Source organism: Hylobates moloch, unplaced genomic scaffold (genome assembly GCF_009828535.3).
Source record: "Hylobates moloch isolate HMO894 unplaced genomic scaffold, HMol_V3 SCAFFOLD_4, whole genome shotgun sequence".
Classification (NCBI taxonomy): domain Eukaryota; kingdom Metazoa; phylum Chordata; class Mammalia; order Primates; family Hylobatidae; genus Hylobates; species Hylobates moloch.
Window position 1 is genome coordinate 142220703 of NW_026652279.1, and position 24390 is coordinate 142245092.

The 24390-nt window shown below is 36.4% G+C and overlaps 1 long non-coding RNA gene across 1 annotated transcript; it reads left to right on the plus strand.

Moving 5' to 3' along the window:
• Window positions 1–3296: 3296 nt before the first annotated feature.
• On the plus strand, window positions 3297–23244 carry LOC116466457 (uncharacterized). Its single transcript, XR_004247558.1, has 4 exons — window positions 3297–3366; window positions 5504–5704; window positions 22486–22663; window positions 22780–23244. It is a non-coding gene; the product is annotated as an uncharacterized LOC116466457 (long non-coding RNA).
• The last annotated feature ends 1146 nt before the right edge of the window (window positions 23245–24390 follow it).

Consider the following 24390-nt stretch of genomic DNA (forward strand, 5'->3'; position numbering starts at 1 on the left):
AATTATCCCAAATTTCTCAAAGACTTTGTATATTTCTAAAAATTGTTTTAAAAATTTTTGTCTGATTGTATTTGTTTAAAAGACTGGTCTTCAAGCTCTTAAATTATTTCTTTTTCTTGGCCTGACTGTATTAGTTAAAAAGACTCATCTTCAAGCACTTAAATTGTTTCTTTTTCTTGGTCCAGTCTATTGCTAAAGCTCTCAATTGTATTTTGAAATTCCTTAAGTGAGTTTTTCAATTCCGGATGCTCAGATTTATTTCTTTTTAGAATGTTTATCTGTTTCATCATTTACTAGATTGCTGTAGAAGTTTCTTCATGTTGATTTTCTTTGTGTTGTCTTGGATCTTTTTGAGCTTCCTTGCAATCCATGCTTCAAATTTTTATCTATAATTTCTCAGTTTCCATTTTGATTACATTGCTGGAGAGCTCTTGCAATCCTTTGGTGTGTCGTTACATTTAGATTTTTCATGGTGTCCAAATTCTTGTGCTGTTTCCTTCTCATCTGGGGACATTAACATTTACAATTTTGTAATTATCTTCATACAGGTGAATATTTTATTTGGTTTTATTCCGTATATTATTGTTTTTTCTTTTCCTTTCCCTCTTCCCTATAGAGTGTGACTCTTGAGAATACTGAGCAGGGTCTTTTGGCTTTGTTTCTATAGCCCTATGCACGTCTGTCACCAGGTTTTATATTGGGCTGTGCAGTTTGACCTACAAGCCAATAGATGGTACTTATAGGTAACAGCCAGCTGCAGCCAACGTGTCTGAGTATATACTTCATCCTGTTATTGAGATAATCTCTCTGTTTCCTCAGGAAATGGGCTGATTCATGAAGTATACAGTGGTCTTAGCTCCCTGCTTAGTCTTGGGGGACAATGGCCAAGATAGGCAGAGCTGGCCTAGGCAAGTTCACCTACAGGTCCCCCAATTGCCAGCATAAGAACCAAAACTGAGGAAGAATTCAGTTGGTGGCCACCAAGCACCCACAAATGTGTCTAAATGTGGATTTAGGAAGACTTTCTGGCCCCAGGTTCTCTGCATTGGGATGGTGGCCGGTCTAAATTCCTAATTTTAGAATAGTGGGTGCTCCAGATACCTGGAGCTCTGCCTGTATATCAGGTATAGAGTCCCCTCCATGCACCAGGATTTCTGCGCAGGAAGTGTGGGATACCACAGGCCACTATTTAAGGCAAACAGGTGTTCTAGATGCCTACAGATGGGCCTGGGTTGGAGTAGAGAGGGCCTCTATGCAAGAAGATTTCTGCATAGGAAGAGTAGGGTGAGAGAGGCTGCCAATCCTAGTGAGCAGGCGCCCTGAATGCCTGGATCTGTGCCTGGGCTCAGAGCAGAAAGAACCTCACTGCACCATGATGTAAGCCCAGGAAGAGTAGGGCATATGAGACTGATGAACCAGATGAATGATTACTCCAAATACTTGGAGATCTGCCTGGGCATGAAGCAGAAGGCTCCTCCCTGAACCATGATCTGTGTCTAGGAAGGGTGGAGAAGGTAAGGCTGTCATCCAGGCAAGCAAGTGCTCTAGATGCCTGGAGGTATGCCTGGACATGGAACAGAGAGAACCCCACTCACCACAGTCTGCATCCAGGAAGGGTAGGGTGAGCTGGGCTGCTAGTACAGCTGAGTGGTTGCTTCAAATGCCTGGAGATCTGTCTAAGCATGGAGCAGAGAGGCCCCACTACACCTTGATTTATGTCCAGGAGGAGTGGGGCACCTCAGGCTGATGGTCTAGGCAAATGATGCTCCAAATGCCTGAATTTCAGCCTGAAGTTAGAGCAGAGAGGGTCTTGATGCACCTCTATCTCAGGGGAGCAGGCTGGTAAATCCAGTAATAGCACATGCAGAGCAGATCAGCACAAGCTGACCCTGGTGGAAAGTCTTGTTGCCCAGGCAAAATTTCAGCTGTAGCAGCTCCCTTTTGCCCTAGGTTTCTGATAAGGGACAGCATAATTCAAAGACACATTTCATGTTAGTTTATATGTTCTTATAATACTATATTTTATTCTATATTAAATAAGAATGAAAATAGTAAATAATGACTCAATGTAGTATCAATTAAATATTGTAATTAAAATGCTTACACAAGTGATTGACAAAAACAGACACTAAATAAATATTGGCAATTATTATTTTCTGGGTCCTCACTGAATTTTCAACTTTTGTTCCTTCCTGTAGGCCAGTCTTGTTTGCATTCTGTTTAAAACTGGGTTAACCTAGCAGTAGTGTGCTATTCATTTGAAAACGTAGAAAATAGGAATACACATTCAGCACGAATAATTCCTAATCCTAAACACAGAAATTTACAATAAATTATACTTAATAAACACCACAAGTCATGCGAAACACAGACTTATTTTTGTTCACTATCATGACACTAGGGAGACATCTGGCTCTTTAGCTCTGTGACAACTGACATTTCTGGCTTAAAATTAATTTCCATTAAAAATCATCTTAATACTATTTAAAATAATATGCTGTGACTTTTGGGATCAGCAAAATTATTACTGATTAAATATAAAAGCGAGCCCATAAAAATACAAAATAAAATGAATATTATTTTTACCTGGCAATCCTTTATATTTCCATGGCATGTAATTTAGAAGAGGAGGACGTGTTCTAACAGAATGAAACGGTGCCCTCTAGTGTTTTAGTTAAAAATGAACAATTAGCTAGCATACCTCTCGAACTTATATTTATTAGATTCTCAACCGAAAATAGTTTCTAGAGAAAAGATTAGACTAAAAAAAAAAGAAAGTTATTAGTAGTATAAGGTGTTAGGAAAACATATGGTATTTATGATGCATTCTTCTTGAGCTTAAACATAGAAAAGCGTAGAATGAAAGATTAAGTCAATCCATCATGATCTCCTTTTCTATCACCTAATTAATTAGTTACTCTATCTGTGAAGTTTGCCTCAAGCTTGGAATTGCTAAACATTTATAATAATATTGCAGCTGTCATTGTCCAAAAATACATAGATATGAACATTTTTGTCACAAAATGTTGACTGTATACATTTCCCTCAAACTGATTTTTTCAATATTTTTAGTAATAATTTTAGCCAGATTAGATTAAAACACAATATAAATTACTTTTTATATATTTAAAATACTTCACCAAATATTTTATGCATTTCTATGTCCCATTTTATTATAATTAAGAATAATATAATGTATTGTCAATTTTGTCCCTAAATTGAATATATTTCTCTACAGTTTTCTCAAGAGGGATTTGCAGAGACAGGATGCTATGAAATTACCTCTCCCATGCTCTCCACAGTACTAAGACTGAGGTACCTGTCTACATCAAAAGATGAGTAATACAATGCAGATGACTTAGCCAGGTGATTCTTTACCTTTACAGCATCTCCTATTATAAGCTGAATTGTCCCCTTCCCCAAATTCATATACTGAGTTTCTAACATTCAGCTCCTCATTTAAAGATAAGATTTTTAAAAAGGTGATTAAAGTAAAGTGAGGTCACTGATGTGGGCCTAATCCAAAAGGACTGATATTCTTAGAAGAAAAAAAAGATTATGACACAGACAGAAGAAAGACCATGTAAAGACACAAGGAGAAGACAGCCATTTACAAGCCAAGAAGAGAGGTCTCTGAAGAAACCAACCCTGCTGGCACCTTGCTCTTGGACTTCTGGCCTCCAGATCTATGAGGAAGTACATTTCTGTTGTTCAAGCAACCTGAATTGGTTTACTTTCAAATGGCAGCCCCAACAAACTGATAGATCCGCAGAGGTCTTTTTCTTTCCACAATGTAAAAATTTTAAATTCATTTTTTTCAGAAAGCATTGCTTCCACCTCAATTTTGAGTTCCAGTAAACAAAACTTAAACATCAAATGGTGACAAACAGTATAAACTTGCATATAATACATGATAAACAAATATTAGCAATAACTTTTATTATCTGGGCCAATGGCTTGCTCTTTCTCCGTCATTAAATTGTCCCCAGTATATCCTCTTTTCTCCTGTTTTCTTCAAAGCCAGACAAATTGGCTCCACTTTCCAGCAAAACAGTGGGTCCATCTGTCAGTAGAGTACAAAAAGAACAGAAAATTCCATACCTCTAACTATATTAATCCATAGCTACATGCAATTTGCACTGTCAATCTCAGTGTGCACATATAATAACTCACATCTCACTTGCACTTATATTTATAAATCATGGTATCAGGGGAAGCAGGCATGAGTAAACCAAAACAGATAAAGATATGAACTCACACATAAATTAACATTCAGAAATAACCTTTTGATTAAATAGTTCATAATTTGGAAAACTCTTTACTTAGTTTTGATTGTAAAACATAGGTTATTGAGATCTCTATCATTCTCCTATTCATTTGTTATATTTTCAAAACAAAATTATTGAATGCCTAATCTCTGTTTCACATTAGTAAATAAAAATAGATATGTCAAGGAATTATCACTGGGTTGGTCTTAGAGAAAAGCAAAAGAAGTGTATTACTTGGTCAGGTAACTCTCTGATGTAAAACGTATTTTCCCCCTGTGTGTTTATCTCTCTCTCTGTATGTGTACTTCCCTAACTGGTTGTAGCCATAACATTAGGTAACATGTATAAAATGCTTAGGAAAGCTCCTGGCACAAATTAAGTATTTAATAAACTAAGATAGTTAACTAATTAGCCTATATAAATTCCAATTTCTACATCCATGAAAAGAAGAAAAATATATTTATTTGATACGGGTGTTGTCGGGATTGAATGAGATAATGCATGTAGCCCAAATTTTACATATACAGTTTAATTAATATTAACCCCACCCCCTAAAAAACTGCATATGATATGAGCATAGGATGATTTCCACAAACTATGTTAACATTAACTGAAAAATTATTCATTTAATTCTCCTATGCAATTGATAAACTCTGAAGTCTCAAATATACTTTGAATATAAACAACACTGATTTATCAAGCTTTCTGATTATCCTATGGGATGAGATCCATATTTAATCCTTCAGAAAAGTGAAACTTTGAAAAAGTGTCTAGTTAGTGGTGAAATGGTATTTTTGACAACACAAATAATTTCTTTTTTTGAGGTAAATTTTAATGCTGAATCAGTAGATTTATTGCACTGATTTTTTATGAGTAAAATTATTACATTCAAACTCATGCACAGAGTATTTTACTGAATGACATTCTGTAGTAAGACCTGTCATGAATATTGCTGAGAGACACAGAGTATAATTCCTACTTGCAACTTAAATTATAAAACTCTTAAGGATCTTCTCAAATAACATTGAATAAATCCATGCTGTGTCATTGGAAGGGAAATACTTCTAAAGTATATTATACTGATTGTCACTGTTAAATATTTTTTTATTTGTGTGTATGTGTAAGGGTTGCTTTAAAACTAATTTCAGAATAAATGAAAACCAATACGAAGAATGCTAATCACGAAGTTACTTTTACCTTAAAAGTTTTCACAGTTTTTTTCTTTTTTTTTCAAGTTTGCTGACTAGGGATGTTGGGTGCCAGCTCTCCTCAGAAAGATCAAAGTTACAGGTGAATGGCCATGATTTAAATGGAAATCTGAGGGAATGGAGCAAGGACCTGTTGGAGCACCCATGGAAAGAACCTGGGACACAAAAGAGGAAAGCAGCAAGAGACTGGCAGAGGTTGTCCCCCTAGAAACCTGGACCATAAAAAGGGTAAGTCATGGCTTCTCTTGTCTCCTCACCTGTGTGACAATCTGATGTTCTCCGAAGTGTTGGGGAGCCCCTCTGCCCTCACAGTCCAGACAAGGATGTCAGTGGTGATGTGGGACCTTGCTAAGGACAATAAATTGGGTGGTCAGTTCATGCAGGTATGCCCATAATCCCCTCAGACCCAAATTGAAATGGCAGGTGCCACACTGGTTTTACATGCACTGTTCTCCCCAGGGGACTTCAGCCCTTAGGTCGCCACATCACCAGATACCCCACAAACATAGCCCATGACCTGCTTGGACTTTGGCAACCATATGGTACCAGCAGATCCCTGAGGAGCTGTGGGTTCCTTAAAGATCTAGCCCTCAGTGTGGGCTGCCCTTAGGGAAGAGGGGAGCACAGCCCTCCAACCTGCCCTTGGGACAAAGGAAACATGGACATTGAGTCAATCAATGAAGTGGGTGGTATTGGCTGCTGGAAATAGAGATGAGAAAGAGGTTATCTCCTGTTGCCCCCATCCACTGTTGCAGACACAACAGAGCGAAGGATAGGACCCATCTCCTGCTCTTTACATAAGGCAGTAGCATTCTGGCAGTAAAGGGCAGACAAATCACAGAGCTGTCTGTCTGCTCTGGACCCAGGGCTTAGCCCCAAACCCTATTTTGTAGTAGCCACCAGAAGGGCATTTCTTTGGTTCTTGGCTACGGATAGGAGGCAGCAGATAATGATTATATGAACTAAAGGTCACAAACCCTGCAACGGGGCCCTGATGTAAAAGCAGAGGCTGTTCCTCCTTGCCCAGGATAAGCAGCTAGTGCAGCACCTCAACCCTGCCCCTGAGATCTCAGCATACCCCAACATGCTTATTCCCTCCTTCTCTTATTAGGGTAGGTTCCTCCCCTCAATTATTAGGGTCCTGGAGAGTGGGTGGCTCTTACTCTTAAGTGACACTTACTGCATGGAATACTGAACTGTACCACCAAATAAAAAGCTGCTGTCTGAAGGGCCCAGTGATAATGAATGAGATAAGTTTTATGAGACCTGTGTACTCTCAGCTCTGTAGAAGATAGTGCATCAGCTCTTATGTCCAATACATCACTACAACAAGCAGCATGTGAGAAACCCACAACAGAGAGGGTCTCCACAACCAAGAAACCTATATAGAGACTTGGCCCCCTGAAATCATCCAAAAATGAAGCCAAATAATCATATGCAATACACATCACAGTCATATCCTCAAGGGAAAAAAAGAATAAAATGTAAAAATTCCATTCAAATGATAGTAAATTAAACAAAAAATAAAAGCAACTGCTGCTTCAGATGAGAAGGAATCAGTGTGAAGACACTAGCAGAACAAAAAACCTGAGTGTTGACATCTCTGAAGGAAGACACTAATTCTTCAACAAAGGATCCTAACCAAAATGAAAATTCTAAAATGACAGATAAAGAATTCAATAGGAAGCGCAATGAGATTCAAGAAAAAAATGGAAAATCAAAGCAAAGAAACTGGAAAAATGATTCAGGATATAAAAGAAGAGATTGCTATATTTAATTGAAAAACAAGCAGAAATTCTGGAATTGGAAAATTTACTAAAGAAATTTCAAAATATAGTTGAAAGCTTTACTAATAGACTAGACCAAGCAGAAGAAAAATTTTCAGACCTTGAAGATCTGTTTTTTTGAATTAACCTGGTCAGACAAAACTAAAGAAAAACATTGTTTTTAAATAAATAAAACTTTAGAGAAATATGGGATTACCTAAGTTGACCAAAGCTATGACCAAAGCTTATAAAGCATTCTTGAGAGAGAAGAAAAAGTAAGCAAATTGAAAAAAACATATATTTGAGAGAATAATTCAGGAAAATTTCCCTAGTCTTCCCAGAGAGGTAGACACCCAGATACAAGAAATTTAGAGAACACCTGTAAGGTAATGTACAAGAAAAACTTCACCAAGACATATGGTCATCAGACTATTCAAAGTCAACACTAAAAAAAATTCTTAAAGGCAGCTAGATAAAAGGGTCAAATCACCTATAAAGGTACACCCATCAAACTAACAGTGGATTTCTCAGCAGAAATCTTACATGCCAGAAGAGATTGTGAGCCTACTTTTAGCCTCCTTAAAGAAAAATAATGCCAGCCAAAATTTTATATCCTGCCAAACTAAGCTTAATAAATAAATGAGTAATCAAGTCATTCCCACACAAGGAAATGCTAAGGGCAATTGTCACAACGAGACTAGTCCTACAAAAAATGCTCAGAGTAGTTCTAAATATGGAAATGAAAATATGATACTTGCTACAATAAAAGCACTCATAAATACAAAGTACACATATCCTATAAAGCAAATACACGATTGAGACTACAAAGCAACTACCTAAAAACACTATGACAGGAACAAAACCTCAAATGTCAATATTAACTTTGAATGTAAATGGCCTAAGTGCTCCACTTAAAAGATGTAGATTGGTAAATTGGATAAAAATAAAAACCCAACCATCTGCTTCCCTCAAAGGACCCCTAATGAATGATGACACCCACAGGCTCAAAGTAAGAGAAAAATATGTTATGCAAATGGAAAACCAAAAAGACCAGGCACTGTTATTTTTTTACTATATAAAACAGACTTTAAATCAACAACAGTAAAACAAAACAAAACAAATTAAAGAAGGACATTATATAATGATAAAGGGGTTACTTCAACAAGAACATTTAACAATCTTAAATATATACACAGCCATCACTGGAGCACACAGATTTATTAAAGAAACACTACTAGACCTAAGAAAAAGAGACAGAGAGCTATATACTATAGTGTTATCTTTTGTGTCTTTGATAACAGCCATGCTAAAACATGTGAGGGGATATCTCAGTGTGGCTTTGAGTTGCATTTCCCTGATGATTGGTGATGGTTAGCATCTTTTAATATACGTTTTGACTATTCTTATGTTTTCTTTTGTTTATTAGTTTTTTTTAGGTAAATGCATACTTGATATACAGTTCCCTCCTAGTTATCTACTCAAGAGAAATAAAAACATATGCCCACACAAAGACTGGTCTTTATTTCAAAGCAGTATTATTCATAATTGCCTCAAACTGGTGAGTAGATAAGTAAACTTTGATGTATCCATACAAAGGAACACTACTCAATAGTTATATGGAACAAACTACTAATACACACCACAACATAGATGAATCTCAAAAACATTATGTTAAGTAAAATAATCCAAGCCCAAAAAGACTACATACTGTATGTTCTCCTTAATATGAAATGCTAGAAAAGACCAAACTATAATCACATTAAACAAAGTAGCATTTGGGATCAAAAGAGGCTACAGATAATTGACTGCAAAGGGGCATGAGGGAAGTTTCTAAGATGATGAAAATATTCTAAATCTTGATTGTGGCCATGATAACATGACTGCACACATTTGTCAATCTCACTAAACTGTGTACTTAGAAAGGATAATTTATTCCATAGAAATCTAATTCAATAAAGTTGATAAAGATAGATTATTAGCATAGCATTTTCCCTTTACAAATTTTGCCACTTATTTTCTTCTGGATCTATTTACTTTCTTTTGTGCTAAACTGAGTGATATAGTTTGGCTGTATCTCCACAAAAATCTCATCTTGAATTGTAATTCCCACAATTCCCACATGTACTGGGAAGGACTCAGTGGGAGGTAATTGAATCATGGGGGTGGGTCTTTCTTATGATAGTGAGTAAGTCTCATGAGAGCTCTTCAAGCTCTCTCTCTTTGCCTGCCACCATCCATGTAAGACCTGACTTGCTCCTCCTTGCCTTCCACCATATGAGGCCTCCCCAGCCACGTGGAACTGTAAGTCCATTCAATCTCTTTTTCTTCCCAGTCTCAGGTATGTCTTTATCAGATGCATGAAAATGGACTAATATGCTGTGGAACAAGCAAATTAGACAATCTGCCTTTGACAATTAAAAGTCTGGTGATGATAGGCCAGGCGCGGTGGCTCATGCCTGCAATCCCGGCACTTTGGAAGGCCAAGGCGGGCGGATCATGAGGTCAGGAGATCGAGACCATCCTGGATAACACGGTGAAACCCCATCTCTACTAAAAATACAAAAATTAGCCAGGCGTGGTGGTGGGCGCCCGTAGTCCCAGCTACTCGGGAGGCTGAGGCAGGAGAATGGCGAGTGAACCCGGGAGGCAGAGCTTGCAGTGAGCCAAGATCACGCTACTGCACTCCAGCCTGGGCGACAGAGTGAGACTCTGTCTCAAAAAAGAAATAAAAATTAAAAAAAAAAACTCTGGTGATGATAATAAAGTGTACAATTTCAGGGGTCTCTATAAAATACTAAGGGCACAGAGGACAAAGTAAGAGGTAGGAATCCAACAGTGGGAGTACATTTATATATGAAGCCTGTAATATATTAAGTAATACGAGGCCCTTAACTTGCTCTATTTTTTTAATCAAGTGAGTGGAGAAATAATTGTGGTGGGTAAAAGAATCTGAAGAAGATACACTCAGAGTGAGTTTTAAAATGTCACTAGCAGACAAAGCACGTGGGATTCCTTGACATGATCATTCTAAATACATGAGTATATTGTAGACAATGGCTTTGGGGGAAAGCAGGATTAATTTAGTTTATTTAAAGCTTAAGAAAAATGCATAAGGGGAAAGTAAAAAGAATGACAGCATTACTGGCAAATGACTCAGATTAGGAAGGGCAGTCATGCATCTATGTTCGGTACTAATTTGGAATTGACAGTGGCATTGGAATTAGTTAGTAATAGCTTTGAATTTTTAGATTGTTTTGAACAGTATATTTATTTTAATAATATGGATTCTTCCTATCCATGAGCATGGGATATTTTTCCATTTGTCTGTGTCATTTACAATTTTTTAAATCAGTGTTTGTAGTTTTCCATGTAGAAGTTTTTCACCCCTTGGTTAAATGAATTGCTTGGTAATTTTATTGTGGCTATTTTAAATGGGATTGTATTCTTGATTTGGTTCTCAGCTTGAGCATTTTTGGTGCATATAAATACAGCTGATTTCTGTGCATTAATTTTGTATTCTGAAAGTTTACTGAAATTGTTCATCAGGTCTGGCAGGCTTTTGGAGGAATTTATGAAGTTTTCTAGGTAGATCTAGTCATCAGTAAACAGAGATAATTTGACTTCCTCTTTTCCAATTTTGATGCCTTTTATTTTTACCTCTTGCCTGATTGCTCTGGTTAATACTTCCAATATTATGTTGACTAGGAGTGATGAGACTGGACATCTTTGTCTTGTTCCAATTCTTAGAGAAAATGCTTTTGACATTTTCCCATTAAGTGTGATACTGGCTGTGGGTTTGTCATATATGGCTTTTATTATTTTGAGTTATGTTTCTTCAATGCCTAGTTTGTTGAAGGTTTTTATCATGAAATGATGTTGGATTTTATCAAATGCTTTTTCTGTGTCTATTAAGATAATCATATGGTTTTTGTTTTTAATTCTGTTTAGTGGTGAATCAGATTTATTAATCTGTATTAAAACACCCCTGCATCCCCAGAATAAAACACGTTTGATTATGATGAATTATGTTTTTGAAGTGCTGCTGGATTCAGTTTGCTAGTATTTTGTTGAAAAATTTTGGAGGTTGTTCATCTGGGATTTCTGCCTGAGGTTTCCTCTTTTTTTTCTTGGGTCTGTGCCAGATTTTGGTATCAGGAAGTCCCTCTTTGTCAATTTTTTTAAACCCTTGAAGTAAGATGGGTACTAGACCTTTCTTGATAGCTGATAGAAGTCAGGTGTGAGTCTATCTAATACAGGGCTCTTTTAGCGAGTAGATTTGTTATTACTGATTCAACTTCATAGTTCATTATTGTTATGTTCACAATTTAAATTTCTTTCTGATTCAATCGTGGGAGGTTGTATCTAGCAATTTATCCTTTTTCTCCCAGTTTTCTAGTTAGTGAACATAGAGATGTTCATAACGGTCAATGATAATCTTACATATATGTCTGTGGTGTCAGTTGTAACATCATGGGAATAATTTCTGGTGGAGCTTATTAAAATATTCTCTCTTTTGTTCTTCATTAATCTAGGCAGTGGTCCATCAATTTTATTTCTTCTTAGGCACACTGGCTCCTGTTTCTTCCTTCATAGCCACTCATGAATGCCCACCTCAAGACTTTTCCATTTGTTCTCCCTCTACCTGACAGAGTCTTCCCCAGGTCCTTCTTGTACTGGAACACTGTTATTTTTCTCTAGGTTTGAGAAGTTCTCTGTTATTGTCCTTTTGAATATAAGTTTTAGCTCTCTCTACCTCCTTTTTAAGGCCAATAACTCTTACATTTGCCCCTTTGAGGCTATTTTCTAGATCTTCAAGGTGTGCTTTATTCCATTGTATTATTTTTTGTTTTGTCTTCTCCAACCGTATATTTTTTCATATAGTGTATCTTCAAGCTCACTTATTTCTTCTGCTTGATCAATTATGCTAATAAGAGAATCTGATGCATTCTTCAGCATGTCAGTTGCATTTTCTTTCTTTTTTAAGTTATTTTTCTTTGAGAAATGGTCTTATTGTGTCACCCAGGCTGGAGTGCAGTGGTATGATCATGGCTTATTGCAGCCTCTACCTCCCAGGCTCAATTGATCCTCCCAGCTCAGCCTCCCAAGTAGCTGGGACTACAGGCATGTACCACCACACCTGGCTAATTTTTTGTATCTTTTTGTAGAGATAGAGCTTCACCATTTTGCCCAGGTTGTTCTCAAACTTCTGTGCTCAAGCAATTCACCTGCTTTCGGCTCCCAAAGTGTTGGGATTGTAGGCATGAGGCACTGTGCCTGGCCATCGATTGCATTTTCAACTCCACAATTTTTGTTTGGTTCTTTCTAATTATTTCAGTCTCTTTATAAAATTTTTCTGATAGAATTCTGAATTCCTTCTCTGTGTTATCTTAAATTTCTTTGAGCTTCCTCAGCACACCTATTTTGAATTCTCTCTCTGAAAGGTCACACATTTCTACTTCTCCAGGATTGGTCCCTGGTGCTTTATTTATTTCATTTGGTGAGGTCATGTTTTCCTGCATAGTCTTGATGTTTGTGGATGTTCGTTGGTGTGTGGGCATTGAAAAGCTAGGTATTTATTGTAGTCTTTGCAGTCTGGGCTTGTTTGTACCCATTCTTCTTGGGAAGGCTTCCAAGGTATTTGAAGGAACTTGGGGGTTCTGATCTCAGTTTTTGGTCACTGCAGCCTTATCTGCATTAGGGGATACCCCACAGTAGGTAATGCTGTGGTTCTTGCAGATTGTAGAGGTACTGCCTTGGTGGTTTTGGATAAGATCCAGAAGAATTCCCTGGATTACCAGACAGAGACTCTTGCTCTCTTTCGTACTTTCTCCCAAACAGAGTTTCTGTGAGCTGAGCTGCCTGGAGGTGCGGGAGGGTTGACACAACCACCTCCGTGGTCACCACCACTGGGGCTGCACTCGATCAGACCTGAAGCCCACATGGAACTGAATCTCACTCCAAGCCTACTGTAACTACTACCTGGCCACCACCTATGTTTGCTCAAGGTTCTGGGGCTATATAATCATCAGGCTCTATAATCAGCCAGTCTTGTTCTCTTCTCTTGAAGAGAGGGGACTACAGGCAGGTCCAGAGATGCACTCTGGGAGCCAGGGTTTAGAGTCAGAAACCTAAGAAATCTACCTGGTACTCTGTTCTAGTGCATCTGAGCTGGCACCAAAACAATAAGACAAAGTCCTTCCCACTCTCCCCTTTCCTTTCCCCAGGCAGAGGAGTGTTTTCCATGTCCAACCACCACAGGCCCTTGTGGAGTCCTGCCAGAGTATTGCCAGTGTTCACATAAGGCCCAAAGACTCTTTAGTAAGCTTGTAGTCAGCAAGTGATAAATCCTGCTAGGACTGGGTTCTTCCCTTCAGGGCAGTGGGTTTCCTTCTGGCCCATGGTGTATCTAAAAATACTGTCCAGAAGCTAGGGGCTGGGATGTGGGCCTCGCAACTCTGCTTTGTACCCTATTCTAGTGTGGCTGAACTGGTATTCAAGTGGCAAAACAAAATCCTCCTTAATTTTTTCTCACCTTTCCTCAAGCAGAAGGAAGGAGTCTCCTTTGGAGCTATAAGCTGTGGTGCCTTGGGTTGAGGAAGGGGTGGTACTAGCACTTCCCTGGCCATCCCTGCTGTGTCTCACTAGGTCAAGTGACTGCCAAGTCCACTGGCTCCAAGCACAGCACTAGGACATGCCTAGGAGTTGCAGTCCCTGTGGCCTAGACTCCCTTTCAAGTTTATTTAGGGCCCAGACTAATTTAGCCCATGGTGGCCAGCATTGCTGATACTTAAGTTCTGACTATTGAGATGAGCGATTCCTCTCTTGATAGGGCTGTTCTAAATGTTCCTTTCATGGGCATCAACTGAGTTCTGCCCAGCACTGTGGGCCTCTGTATTGGCAGCACTGTATTCCCATGCAAAGTCCCACAAGTGCACAGAATTTCTGTCAGCACCATGTGGCCACTGCTAAGGGATGGGGAAAGGGTGATGTCAGAAATTCAAGACTGTCTTTCCTACCCTTTTCAGTACCTCTTTAAGCAATATGAAGTTACACCCAGGTACTGTGATTGCTTACCTGATTTTTGATTCTCATTAAGGTGTTTTTTTGTGTGTGTAGATAGATGTTAAATTTGGTATTCTTGCGGGGAGGACAATTGATGGAGGCTTCTATTCAGCCATTGCATTAGTCTGTTCCCACACTGCTGTAAAGACGTACCTGAGACTAAGTAATTTATAAAGAAAAGAGATTTAGTTGACTCACAGTTCTGCATGGCTGGGGAGGCCTCAGGAAGCTTACAATCATGGTGGAAGGCAAAGGGGAAGCAAGGCAAGTCTTACATGGCAGAGGAAAGAGAGTGAAGGGGAAGTGCTACACTTTTAAAGTATCAGATCTTGTCAGAACTCACTATCATGAGAACAGCAAGAGGGAAATCTGCCCTCGTGATCCAATCACCTCCCACCATTGCCCTTCCTATAACACATGGGGATTACAATTAGAGATGAGATTTGGATGGGGACACAGGGCCAAACCATATCAACCATCTTATTCTGCCTCTTGCCTCCACTTCTTACTTTTCAAATTTGCTCTCTTTATTTTCTGAAACCACATTATCTGGGTTTCTTTCTGACTTCCTGGGCCCTTCTTAGTCTTCTTTAATGCGTTTTGTTCCTTTTTCTGAATTACAGTGTTGGGGCATCCTTAAGTTCAGTCTTAATCTCTGCCTCTCTATCCACATTCCTTCACTATCAGAAAATAACTAAGTTATTTGTACATTATACAGTGTACAAACATTTGTACATTGACAACTCACACATTTCTGCAGCCAGATCTGACTCATAATTTAAGTGGCAGACATTTTTAGCACTCTCTTGATATAACCACTCAAATAACCACTCTGTATCTCAAACTTTACATATTCAAAGAAAAATTTTGGTTTCTATTTTTATAACGCTGTTATTTTCCCAAGGTTGTCCCCCCAATAATTACATAATACTTTACTACATATTAGATCAAAAATTTATTAATTATCTCTGATATTTTTTCACCTTCACCTCTCTCACAGATTGAATTCATTAGCAATTTCTAGAAGCCTAAAATCCAGAAAACATGCTAAATTCATGCACTTCTCTTCATTTCATACCACTGTCCTTGTTTATATCGTTTTCAGAGTATTTCACCTGCTACATAAACTACTTCAATGCCTTCTAACAGATCTGACTGTTCCCACTTCTACCATCCTAATCTATTTATTCTTCATTCAGAGACATCATTATCTTCTAAAGTATCATAATTGTTTCATAATTACCCCCAATTAATTTGAGAAACTTCAGAGAAAAAAATAACAAATTATGTATTATTTTCCTATTAAAGTTTTCCAATTCCAATGAATCTCAACAAGAAAAGTCAGTAATAAAATACTTGTGCTATAATAGGCAATCTCAAAAAGTAATTATAAGATAATGTCAAGTTGATGCATTCCTGTCAAAGAAGACTATAACGAAATATTTGGAAATTCATATTCTATTAAGCTATTTTATTAAGTATAGCATATAATGTTATTTTCTTTTGATTTGTGATGACAATATTTGAACACTAGAAATCATGATTCAGTTGAAAATTTTCTTTTCAATAAATACTTATCCATGTATTGCCTAAAATGTTATAGCATGACTTTGACAGAAATCCCTTGGGAACATATCAGATATATATATATAACTCACCTTTCCACAGATAAAACAATTATATAAAAACAATTGTTTTTATTTTAATGGTAAGGTTTATTGGAGTTAGAATTTTTATGTTACCGTGGTGTGAAAATGTTGTTTTTACTTTAACCAAAATGTCAGAGTATTTCATGAAATTGAACCAATAATGTGTGAACTGTGATAGCTATGGAAAACTAGTTCTTGGGCTACTAAGGACCATTCGTCTGTCCTTTCAAAAAGGTAAACTACTTCATTGTATATGCCAGGTTTTTTATCAAAATTCTTTGCTCCATTTATAACTTTAGCAGAATTATATTTAGAAGAGTATTTTGCCTGAATCTTACCTTCATCCCTAGAAAAATCAGCGCATGGGTGCTCATGTGCTCTGCCTGTTTTTTAGAGATAATAAATGTGAGGTGCAACAACTTGCCCCTAAAATTAGAAAGCACACTCCAGACCACTGGATCTCCAGATCCACAAGCATCTTCGTGGATGTAAAAGAACTTGACTCTTCATCGGTTTTCATCTCCTCTCTGGGAAACATTTGCCTAAACAGAGCCTCCAGGATACTTGTTACTTCCAGCCCAATATAATTACAATTAGTAAAATATCACCAATTCAATAGTACAATATTCTGTGGAATGCAAGATAATAATGTGCCCAGCAGACTAATTTATGGTAAACAGCAGGAGAATAAATATTGTCCTGGGGCAATACAGAGAATGTGCATTGTCCTGTAAAGACAAACAGGTTTTTATTGTTTTTATTGATAGGGACTGAAGAGAATACATGTGTTAGATCAGTAACAACATTACAAATGATAAAGACTATGTCGATCTGCTCTGGTAGACACACAACATCCAGCATGGTGGTTTAGGATTATCATAGCCCATTGTCATCTGCCACAATCCATCTGGCTTTCAAAACAGAGGCGAGACAACCTATTTTTAAGTCTTTTAATAAGTTAAGTTGCATTAACTTCTGCAACTCTTTCCAGAATGTGATTTTTTTTTAAATTACTATTTATTCTAGTGGTACAATCCTTCTTGGAACCATTTGTAATTAGGCTCCTTTATAGCCCTGTCAGATCCTGGACTAAATTTTCAGTGCAGTCTTTTCTGTGGCTGTAAGAGACAATATATTAGAGTTTGCCACTAAAATCCATGGATAAGAACTATTGACTTTTCACAGTATGAAATGAGTTGCCCAGTGGCTTTTCTAAGCCCAACTTGTCATTTTGCAAAAATTTCAATGTCATTTCAATTGTCATTGCATTTCAGTTCAAAACTACTGACTTTTCACAGTATGAAATGAGTCGCCCAGTGACTTTTCCAAGCCGACCTTGTCATTTTGCAAAAATTTCAAAGTCATTTACAGAAGCCAACCATCTCTAAAATCCATATAATTATCATTGCCATCACACAAGTCAACTGCAACAACCACTGCTCTTTCCAACACTTCAGCTTCTGCCTGCACCCTCTCCCAATTAAACATGTTAAAGCCTCAGTAGTTTTATTGCCACTCTATGACAGAGATTATCACCATCTCACCTCTAAAAGCCAATGGTGTCCACATTACCGTCAGTCCATTGAATTATTCCACTTTAAAGTCCTATTGAAAGTAACTATTGTTAAAGGTGAATTTATTAACAACTGTCCTAACTGGTGTTCTTAGAAAGAAAAACGTATTTTCTCCTACACCCATTGGCCAAAACTTACTCCTTTGAAGCACCAACTGTGCATTAGGGTGCTGAACAGAACCAGGGAATTTTAGAGCTTAGGAGGCAGAAGATATGACATGTGCAAGGCAAGGAACTGTGGGGTTTATACACATAGGTGGAGATCACCTAGAGTTGAAATATATATCAGTTACTGAAGTGAAAACAAAATTACTGAGGATCTCACGGACAGAAGCCAAGAGATTCTGAGGTGGCCCAATAAAAGTGTTCTGATACATATACTACTCAACAGATTTTAAAATCTCAATCAATCACAATCAAGATAAGTGAAAAGAAATATACATTTGGAAATAGTAAAGCAAAAAAGCACAGATAAAAAAGAAAAGATCAGAAAGACACCCTGAGAGATAAGGCTGACTACCATAGAAGGAACAGCCATTAAAAGGACAATTCAATTTCATGGCAGCATAAAATGCCAAATGAGAATGAAATACCATCTTCCATATTTTTAGAGAAAATAAACTGCCCAGCTTTAATTTTAGACATATAAAAGATCTTTTAAGAATGAAAAATACTTTTAGATCAAGCTTAGGGTATTTGCATTATGGTATCTTCAAAAAGGAAATTCTGAGAGATGCTATTTCAGAACACAGAGAAGTATTTTAAAATGGAAGATTTTAGATAGAATAGGAATAGAGAGAACAAAAATATAGATGTGTTCAAGAATCCAAAGAAATATTGAGGGTAACATAAAATTAGATTGTCGTATGTAAATTGAAAAGCAAAACTAAAATATAAAGCAACAATAGCATATCAGAAGGTGTTGAAAGACAATGTCCTTGTATTATTATATAAAGACAAAAGTCCTTCTATTATTTTACAGATATTGATTAGTTTTAGGCCTTACTAAGTTAATTATTTATACTGCAGTTCTTGCGATAACCATTCAAACTAGAAATATTATTCATTATTCCAAACCAGGAGGAGAAAAATATTAGGATAAAATTAGTTCAAAAGAATGAAAAAAAAAAAAAAAAAGAAAAAGAAACGGGAAAATAGAACACATAAATGAGTTAATAGTTATAAGCTCAAATATGTAAAAAATATGACAATTATCAGTAACACAACTAGTATTTCTAGCAAACATATATTATATGTAGTCTTCTTCCAAGCAGGGCTTAGACACTCCCTTTGGAGACTGATACTAAATTTCATGTGTAAGTCACATTTAAAACTCAATTGTCTTCCAGTGTTACATAGCAAAATCACTTTTGCCAACAAACATATTCAGTGCCTTCATCTACAGCTGCCTTTCAGTTATATCCACGAAAAAATATACATCTTTAAAAGTGAGTGTTTGCCAAATTTGTGTATTGAAAATCATACTATACTCTAAATTCAGGATGGTTATTAGACAAAAATAACACACATCTGGATATGCGAGAACTGGAAGTTAAGCATGCATTTAGTTCAATGGTCTAAATAATAATTTTATCACATACTTGGAATAAATATTCCTTCCTTCATACCATCTGAAGGAAGAGCAAACTGGTAATACCTTCCAGAAGGTGATCAGAAAATATGTATAAAAGCCTTTAAAATGTTCATGCCCTTTGACTTTGCAATCCTTTTATTAGGATTCTACCCCAATATGATAGAGTTACAAACAAACATTTGTAAAGAATACTATATTGTAATATTCAAGAAGCTTTGAAAACTAATCATTCATAAATATCTTACACAAGTTGTATTACATAAGCACCATTAAAATCATGTAAAATTGTATCACATTTTAAAAATATTTAACTATTTAAGTTATAAAACATGCTCCAGTGAAGCACCCAGATATATAAAGCAAATACTATTAGAGCTAAAGAGAGAGATAGGCCCCAATACACTATTTATTGGAGACTTCAACACTGCACTTTCAGCTATGGAAAGATTTTCCAGACAGAAACTCGACAAAGAAACATTGTACTTAACCTGCACTATAGGCCAAATGGATCTAATAGGTATTTAAAGAATATTTCATCCAACAGCTGCAAAGTATACAATGTTTTCCTCATCACATGTATCATCCATAAGTATGGGTGTTAAGATGTTAGGTCATGAAACAAGTCTTAAAACATTCAACGGAAAAAAAAAACGGAAATAGCATCAAGCATCTTCTCTGACCCCAATGGAATAAAACTAGACATTAATTACAAGAGGAATTTTGGAAACTATAAAAATACATGGAAATCAAACAATATGCTTCTGAATAACCAGTGGGTCAATGAAGAAATCAAGAAACAAATTGAGGCTGGGCATGGTGGCTCATGCCTGTAATCCCAGCACTTTGGGAGGCCAAGGCAGGCGGATCACAAGGTCAGGAGATTGAGACCATCCTAGCTAACACGGTGAAACCCCGTCTCTACTAAAAATAGAAAAAATTAGCCCAGTGTGGTGGCAGGCGCTTGTAGTCCCAGCTACTCGGGAGGCTGAGTCAGGAGAATGGCGTGAACCTGGGAGGCAGAGCTTGCAGTGAGCCGAGATCACGCCACTGCACTCCAGCCCGGTTGACAGAGCAAGACTCCGTCTCAAAAAAAAAAAAAAAAAAAAAAAAAAAAAAAAAAAAAAAAAAAAAAAAAAAAAAAAAAAAAAAAAAAAAGAAATTGAAAACATTTATTGCAACAAATAGTAATGAAAGCATACTAAAACCTTTGAATTTCTGTAGTTTCAGTTGTAATGGGATATGGCAAAAGCAAAACTAAGAGGAAAGTTTATAGCTGTAAGTGTCTACATCAAAAAAGAGAAAATGCATCAAATAAACAATCTAATGATGCATCTTAAAGAACTACAAAAGCAACAACAAACCAGCCCAAAATTAGTAGAAGAAAATAAATAATAAAGATCAGAGCAGAAATAAATGAATTTGAAATGAAGAAGACAATGCAAAAGATTGATGGCATAAAAAGTTGTTTTTTTTAAAAGATAAAATTGAAAAATCTTTAGCTAGACTAAAAAAAAAGAGAGAAAATACAAAGAAATAAAATTAGAAATGAAAGAGGAGACATTACAACTGATACTACAGGAAATCAAAGGATCATTATGGCTACTATGAGTAACTATATGTCAATAAATTGAAAAATCTAGAAGAAATGGACAGATTCTTAGATACATACTACTTAGAAAGATTGAACCAGGAAGAAATTGAAAACCTGAATAGACCAGTAACAAGTAATGAGATGGAAACTGTAATAAAAATTCTCCTAGTAAAGAAAAGCCTGGGATCTGATGTCTTCACAGCTGAATTCTAGCAAACATTTAAAAAACTAATACCAATCCTACTCAAGTTATTCTGAAAGATAGAGGGGGAGGAAATACTTACAAACTCATGCCACCAGGCCAGTGTTACCCTGCTACCAAAAACCAGGCAAAGACACGTCATAAAAAAAACTACAGGAAAATATCTCTGATGAATATTGATGCAAAAATCTTCAACAAAATATTAACAAAGTAAATTCAATAATGCATTACAAAGATCATTTATCATGACCAAGTGGGATTTTCCCTGGAATGCAAACATGGTTCAACATACACAAATCAATCAATATTCTACATCATATCAACAGAATGAATGATAAAAATCATGCAATCATTTCAGTTGATGCTAAAAAAGCATCTAATAAAATTCAACATTTTCTTCTTAGTAGAATAAAAGATCAGAGTATGATAAAAATCCTCAAAAATTGGGTATAGGAGGAACATACCTCAAAATAATAAAAGCCATATATTACAGATCACAACTAGTATTATGCTGAATGAGGAAAAACCGAGAGTCTTTCACCTAAGATCTGGAAAACAACAAGGATACCCACTTTCACCACTGTTATTTCACATAGTACTGGAAGTTCTAGCTAGAGCAGTCAGACAAAAGAAAGAAATAAAGGACATCCAAAATGGATGGAAGACATCAAATTATCCTTGTTTGCAGATGATACAATCTTATATTTGAAAAAACCCAAAGACTCCATACAAAATCTATTAGAACTGAAAAACAAATGCAATAAAGTTGCAGGATGCAAAACTAGCATGCAATAATTCAGAAATTCTATATGCCAATAGTGCACCAAACTAGATTTTTGTTTTTTTAGCATTTGTGGACCATTTTTTTCAAAATGCAGTAGCAAAAAAAGAAACAAACAAACAATCCCAAACATCCCTACAGCTTTCATTTATAAGAAAAAAATGTGATTATTTTTTGCAATACACTGTATAAAGATAAATTTACTTCTATTAATTCATTGGTAAGGCTGAAATTATATTTTCATTAATAGATTTCTAGGCCTGAAGATTTAATATATGCAAGAGAACAGCAATTTTCAATAGCATATCCCTTAAAATTGTCACTTTAATAGCTTGAGCTAAACAGAATTATTTAAGATACAAAAGGCTATTTAGATCATTGATTCAATTAGGGCAATTCACCCTGTTGTCATTTTTTTATGAACTCTTCAGTATACTTGTCACACAAGGTGAACCAACACAGTAAATGAATCATTCCAAAAATCTTTATATTAGACAGGTTTCATTATCTGGGACAGAGCAGTTATTTAAATATCATTAAAACAGGCTTAAAAGAGGAATAAAAGTGAGTAAAAAGCTGAAATAGAAAGAGAGCAACGCAGAGAGAGAAATAGTGATTTAGTGATTTTTATAACTATAAAATATTTCTTCCTTTGATTTGCTTGGAGAAGAAGTGATAACATATCTTTCTTAATCTATTCGACTTAAAACATAACTTTGAACCTAAAGCTATGGGACTTGATAATCTTTTCCGGTATACTACTTTTTTGATATTCTTTATAAATTCTACAGGTGGGGAGGAGAGAACACTATACTAAATATTACTCCTGGAAAAGTGCATTTGCTTCAGAGAAATCTTTATCATAGATCTAACAGGAAGGAACAATAGCACCTTCTATGTGCCGAAGTAGCACAATAATGAACTCTGTTCAAGTGGATCAAAAGCCACCAAGGTCAAAATTAGGCACAGGTGAGGCAGGACATTTCTGATAGAATTGTATATTAGTCCATTCTCACATTGCTGTAAGTACCTGAGACTGGGTAATTTATAAAGAACAGAAGTTTAATTGGCTCATGGTTCCACAGGCTGTACAGGAAGCATGATTCTGGCATCTGCTTGGTTTCTGGGAAGGTCTCGGGAAACTTAAAGTCACGGAAGAAGTGAAGGGAGAGCAGGCATGTCTTAAATGACCAAAGCAGGAAGAAGAGAGAGAAGTGTGGAGGTGCTACACACTTTTAAACAACCAGATCTTGTGAGAACTCTGTCAGGAGAGCAGCACTAGGGTAATGGTGCTAAACCATTCTTGGGGACTCCATCCCCGTGATACAATCACCTCCCTCCAGGCCCCACCTCCAACACTGAGAATTACAACTCAACATGAGATTTGGATGGGGACACAGATCCAACCCATATCAAGTTTTCACAACTTTCAGTAAAGCTTTATATTTTTTAAGTACTTGGAAGTAGAAGTAGAGAATAAGGGGAATATTGTACAGCCATCACAGCCTTTGTCTACTAAAGAAGTCAGTTCCATGTGACAAATGTTCATTTTAATATTCGCTTCTTCAGTCCATCTGGGGGTGTTTCCTTATTTCTATAAGATGCTGCTTTTCAAATAAATTACCAAAAGCATTCTGGAAATCCAAGAATAATTGTATGAACTATAAGTATTAGAAAACACAGACATAAGTCGAAAATATTTATGAACCTAAATAGATGTAAAGCTAGTGACTCATATTTTATAATGTATTCACAGATGATATTTCGTAAATAAAGTAGGCATTTCTATAAAATAAAACCCCTAATAATATATGTTATTAAGAAGAAAACTAGAAAAGGAAGAAAAAAAATGATGGTATGTTTGGAAGATGCTGAGGTGAGCTGGTGATAAAATTATCTCCACTGAAAAAGGAATATGAAGAGCAGGAATTGAATAAGCCAGACAATGCCTGAGTTTTTTCTGAAACCACTGTGCAGTTTTGGACTTTGACCTGATTTAATTTTCACCTCTATCTTCCTCCCGCTCCTTCTCTTCCTTTATCTCATCCTCCTCTGCCTTTTGCCTCTTTTAAAAATTGCATTTTGCAAACAAATACATGTTTGCCATAAATGAAACTATTTCAGAGTACTATAGAAATCAAAATGAAGGGCTTTCTGCACTGACGGTTAATTCTACCATCTTCCCCAGGTGCAACAGCTGTTAGCAGTATATCCTTCAGTTACCAGTTTCAGGCATTTACCTATGTATCTGTACAAATGCATTAAAAAATAATGAACACACAGGCAAACTGGTTTGTTTCCATTTTACTTAGCTCTGTAAGGTGTCATGTTTTACATATTCTGCAAATTCTCCCCATGTAAAATACATATAAACCCAGTATTATTTTTAATATCTCCAATATTTTGGTATACTTCAATTTATTTACCACTTGTTCCCAATTCTTGGTGATATCAATACGTCAAGCTCTTTAAAAAGAACTTTGGTTTATCATCCACTTTTCACCCTGACCACTTATATGTTCATTTTGCTTTGACAAGCAGTACTTGACTTCTTTCAGCTTCCTGACTCACTTGGAATTGTATCAACAGGTGAGTGTTATGCTCAAAAACCAATCCACAAATCATAAAAAGTCACTGGAACTTTTTTTTTTTGAAACGGAGTTTCACTCTGTCACCCAGGCTGGAGTGCAATGGTG